This window comes from Aegilops tauschii, chromosome 4 (genome assembly GCF_002575655.3).
Source record: "Aegilops tauschii subsp. strangulata cultivar AL8/78 chromosome 4, Aet v6.0, whole genome shotgun sequence".
Classification (NCBI taxonomy): domain Eukaryota; kingdom Viridiplantae; phylum Streptophyta; class Magnoliopsida; order Poales; family Poaceae; genus Aegilops; species Aegilops tauschii.
The window spans coordinates 81140466-81146482 of NC_053038.3; positions in this window are offsets into that span (position 1 = coordinate 81140466).

The following is a 6017-nucleotide window of genomic DNA, read 5'->3' on the forward strand; positions in this document are numbered from 1 at the left end:
TGTTAGTTTAACACGGTTGATGTAGTCGAATGTCTTCGCAATCCAACCGATCAAGTACCGAACGTACGACACCTCTGAGTTCAGCACACGTTTAGCTCGATGACGTCCCTCGAACTCTTGATATAGCAAAGTGTCGAGGGAGAGTTTCGTCAGCACGACGGAGTGATGATGGTGATGGTGAAGTGATCCGCGCAGGGCTTAACCTAAGCACTACGACAATATGACTGGAGGAGTAAATGGTGGAGAGGGGCACCGCACACGGCTAAGAAACAATTGATGTGTTTAGAGGCGCCCCCCCCCCCCCCCCCGCCCCCGTATATAAAGGAGGAGAGGGGAGGAGGCCCGCCTAGGCGCACCCCCAAATGCGGAGGAGTCCTACTAGGACTCCAAGTCTGGAAGTGCAACTATCCCTGGGTGGTTTTGGTAATTCCTAACAACATATAGCTCATTGAGCTAATGCTATTTCAAGATAAATATTTCAGGAAAGCTCAATGATTGGCATGGCATGGGTTAAGAAAGTGGACCCCTCAAAATGCTAAGGACAAAATGATTGGCTCAAGCTCAAAGCACAAGACTCTACATTTTATTTTTAGTGATCCAAGATCACATTGAGTCCATAGGAAAAGCCAATATTATTAAGAGGGGGTGAGGTGTTGCTTAGTGAGTTTCTTGCTCAAAATGCTTAGTGATATGCTCCAAAAACCCTCAACTACTTTCTCATATCCACTTATGTCCCAAACCAAAAGTCAAACTCGGCCCCACCGATTTGATCTATTCGGCGCCACCTAGTTCACTTGACATAGCCACTGCCACAAACCCTAGTCTTTTCGGTCTCACTGATAGGGATCTCGGTCTCACTGAGATGGGATAGCAACCTCTCTGTTTCCCTTCGTAACGTTTCGGTCCAACCGAGATGAGCGATCGGTCCCACCGAGATTGCAATGCAAACTCTTTGTTTCCCCTTCGTAACGTTTCGGTCTAACCGAGATGAGCGAATCGGTCCCACCGAGTTTGCCTGACCAACTCTCTGTTTATCTATTACCAAAATCGGTCCCACCGAGTTTGTGTAATCGGTCTCACCGATATTACGTTATGCCCTAACCCTAGCGACATCGGTCCCACCGAGTTGACATGTCGGTCCCACCGAAAATCCTAACGTTCACATTTTGAACTAAATTGGTCTGACCGAGTTTTCTGATTCGGTCCCACCGAGTTTGGTGGTTTGTGTTTAATGGTTAGATTTTGTGTGGAGGCTATATATACCCCTCCACCCACTCTTCATTCGTGGAGAGAGCCATTAGAACATGCCTACACTTCCAACATACATTTTCTGAGAGAGAACCACCTACGCTTGTGTTGAGGTCAAGATATTCCATTCCAACCACATAAATCTTGATCTCTAGCCTTCCCCAAGTTGCTTTCTACTCAAATCATCTTTCCACCAAATCCAATCCTATGAAAGAGAGTTGAGTGTTGGGGAGACTATCATTTTGAAGCACAAGAGCAAGGAGTTCATCATCAACACACCATCTATTACCTCTTGGAGAGTGGTGTCTCCTAGATTAGCTAGGTGTCACTTGGGAGCCTCCGTCAAGATTGTGGAGTTGAACCAAGGAGTTTGTACGGGCAAGGAGATCGCCTACTTCATGAAGATCTACCCTAGTGAGGCAAGTCCTTCGTGGGCGATGGCCATGGTGGGATAGACAAGGTTGCTTTTTCGTGGACCCTTCGTGGGTGGAGCCCTCCGTGGACTTGCGCAACCCTTACCCTTGGTGGGTTGAAGTCTCCATCAACGTGGATGTACGATAGCACCACCTATCGGAACCACAGATAAAAAATCTCCGTGTCTACATTGCGTTTGCTCCCCCAAACTCCTCCCTTTACCTTCATATGCAATTGTTTTACATTCCGCTGCTCTACTCTTAGAATTGCATGTGTAGGTTGATTACTTGAGTTGTGCTAAGTTGCTAAAATCTTCCAAGACTAAAAATTGGGAAAAGGCTAGATTTTTATTTGGTCAAGTAGTCTAATCACCCCCCTCTAGACATACTTTCGATCCTACAAAGTCCAATTCGGACCCCCTTCCTTTTACCAGAGAGGGAAAGGGGGAACGAGAGGGAGAAGGAGAAGGAAAGGGGGCGCCGCCCTTCCCCACTCCAATTCATACCCCTTACAAATGGGGGTCGCGCCAGCCCCTTGTGGGCTGGTGTGCCTCCCTCCCAAGGCCCATGTTGCCATAACTTTCCCCGGGGGGTTCCGGTAACCTCCTGGTACTCCGATAAATACCCAAAACACTCTGTAACCATTCCGGTGTCCGAATACTATCGTCCAATATATCAATCTTAACCTCTCAACCATTTCGAGACTCCTCGTCATGTCCATGATCTCATTCATGACTCCGAACAATCTTCGGTCACCAAAACACATAACTCATAATACAAATCGTCATCGAACGTTACGCGTGCGGACCCTACGGGTTCGAGAACTATGTAGACATGACCGAGACACATCTCCGATCGATAACCAACAGCGGAACCTGGATACTCATATTGGTTCCTACATATTCTACGAAGATCTTTATCGGTCAAACCGCAATGACAACATACGTTATTCCCTTTGTCATCGGTATGCTACTTGCCCGAGATTCGATCGTCGGTATTTTCATACCTAGTTCAATCTCATCACCCGCAAGTCTCTTTACTCGTTCCGTAATGCATCATCCCGCAACTAACTTATTAGTCACATTGCTTGCAAGGCTTATCATGATGTGCATTACCGAGAGGGCCCAGAGATACCTCTCCGATACTCGAAGTGACAAATCCTAATCACAATCTATGCCAACCCAACAAACACCTTCGGAGACACTTGTAGAACATCTTTATAATCACCCAGTTATGTTGTGACGTTTGATAGCACATAAGGTGTTCCTCTAGTATTCGGGAGATGCATAATCTCATAGTCAAAGGAATATCTATAAGTCATGAAGAAAGCAATAGCAATAAAACTTAACGATCATTATGCTAAGCTAACGGATGGGTCTTGTCCATCACATCATTCTCCTAATGATGTGATCCCGTTCATCAAATGACAACACAAGTCTATGGTTAGGAAACTTAACCATCTTTGATTAACGAGCTAGTCTAGTAGAGGCATACTAGGGACATAATGTTTTGTCTATGTATTCACACATGTATCAAGTTTCCGGTTAATACAATTCTAGCATGAATAATAAACATTTATCATGATATAAGGAAATATAAATAACAAGTTTATTATTGCCTCTAGGGCATATTTCCTTCAGTCTCCCACTTGCACTAGCACTACTAGGAAAAGGGCTATAGATGGAATGGCCACTAATGGCGCACCAGACATGTGGTGCGCCATTGCTATATAGCAGTGGCGCACCATGTGCTGGTGCACCATTAGTGTGAAAGACGCTAATGGCGCACCGGACCAACGGTGCGCCATTAGTAACAATTTTTTTTATTTTTCCAAACATACTAATGGCGCACCAGGACACAGTGCGCCATTACTAGTTAGAACTAGTAATGGCGCACTAGCCACATAGTGCGCCCCTACTATATTTTTTTATTTTTTATTTTTTGCAAAACTACTAATGGCGCACCAGGGAACAGTGCGCCATTACTAGCGATCCCCCTCCGTCTCGATCGCTATCCCACCTCGCCAGATCCGGTCCCCCTCGCCGCCGAGCACCCCCCGCACCCTCTACCCCGCTCCACTGGGGGCCGCCGCCGACCCCCCGCACCCTTCCCCGCTCCACCGCCGCCGACGACCCACCGCACCCTTCCCTGCTCCACCGTCGCCGACGACCCACCGCACCCTCCCCCGCTCCACCGCCGCCGACGACCCACCGCACCCTAGCTCCCCTGCTCCACCGCCGCCGATGACCCACCGCACCCTCCCCGGCCCGCTCCACCGCCGCCGACGACCCCCTGCACCCTCTCCGGCCTGCTCCACCGTCACAAATGAATGCTATAGCTAGTTCCTCCCTCTCCCTCGCCAGTTCCCCCCTATAGCTAATTCCTCCCTCTCCCTCGCCAGTTCCCCTTCGTCCCTCTCCCTCGCGCCAGTTCCTCTCTGTCCGCTCCCAATCCGCGCCCCCGCCGCCTCCCTCTCCCCATCCTCCCCTCCGACCCCACCCCACTCTCGCCGGAGCAGCGCCGCAGGGCGGACACCAACCTCGCCCTCGCCCGCGCGCGCCGCAACCTCCGCCTCGCATTCAACGGCTACACATTCTACACCGAGGACAAACAAGGACATGAAGAGCGATGGTTATCAGAACTCCGGGGTAACGATGGAATCCTACACCGGTAACGACAAGGACAGAGCACCCCCCGACGACCCACCGCACCCTCCCCCGCTCCACCGCCGCCGAGCACCCCCCGCACCATGTTTTTATAAAAATTATTACTGTTTTTATAAAAAAAATATTACTATTATGATTTAAACAAGTTTGAACATATTTAAACACAAATAAATATCAAACAACATTTTAAATGCATAAAAACAAAAATTGGAGAGCCTGGGAATCGAACCCAAGACCTCCTAGTGTGTGTGCTGCGTGCTGACCAGTCGGGCTAGTGGGCATGTTCTGATGGAGATAGGGTTAGGTGGAAATATAACCTGAGCAGTCGGGCTAGTAATTTCTAATGGCGCACCAGGGTGAGGTGCGCCATTGCTATCGTCGTACTTATGGCGCACTTGGGGGAGGTGCCCCATTAGATAGACATCCCGCACTCCACCTATTCCCTCGCACTGTGGCCTCCCTCCCTCCCTCGGCCCCAACCGTACGCCGCCGCCCCCTTGCTCCGCCCCCTCCATCCGCTGCGCCTGCACGCCGTCGGCGACACCGCCGCCGCTATGGTCTTGCGCTGCCCCGACGCCGCCGCCCCGACCCCCGCGGGACTCCACCCCCGCCGCCCCCGCGCCCCCCGAACGAGATCGGCCGAGCGCTCCTCTCCTCTCCTCGTCCCTCTGACGAGCGAGGGCCTCCTCCGGCCCCTGCAGCAGCCGGCGAGCGAGGGCCTCCTCCTCCTCCGACGTGCCCACACCCCGCCTGCCCCTGCCGTCCTCCGCCACCCGGCGACCAGCCGTGCCCGCCCAGGTACCCCTCCTTCCTCCTTCCTCCCTCTCCACCCTTCCTCCCCATTCCCTTTCACCCATCTCAAATGAACAGATGCATGATGCTATCTTATTAGGGCAAACACAAAGGTTAAATCCTATATGCACTTTATTTCTACTTGCAGACATCAAGTTCAGTCAAATATGTCATGGTTAGCTGAATGAAAAGGAAAAATTTCAGAGAAGTGGTGCCCAGATCAAGAAGCACTCTTTTAGTCGAGCCATCATTTAAATTTCAAAAATTGAGACGATTCACTTATGTTTGTTGTAAAAGTTATACTTGAAAACCTGTGCCAAATTGCACTTGAAAATTGTGCATTGGTGCTGTACTTTGGTGGCATTTTCTTACGCTTTCAGTTTGAGCGGTGTCACGAAACTGTGCCAAATTGCACTTGAAAATGTGTTCTGTGATGTGGTATAACACCATGCTCGAGATATCCTTAACTTCCTATTCATAAAACAAGCAAAAGCTTTGGGAGAAATATCATCTAATGTTTTGTGTTTTCATGTTAGGGGCATACTTCTACCAAATGGTATTTTTGAACGTGGCACTTAACCATTTATTTGTGACATGGCATGCATTAATTGGTGCAAATTAGGTTTATCAATTTCATTCACAAGATTTTCACATACACATGCCTTTGCTCTGGAGCCCTTTCGAGTATGGTCATAGAATAGTTCCATTATAAGAGTGCTATTATAAGAGTACAATATGCTAATGATACCCTTTTATTGTTGGAAAATGATGCTGGAATTGCTCTGAATCTGAAATGGATTCTAACCTGTTTTGAACAAATTGCTGGGATGACAATTAACTATCATAAGTGTACTCTTATCCCTATTAACTTGACAGTTAATGATCTCACTCCATTTGT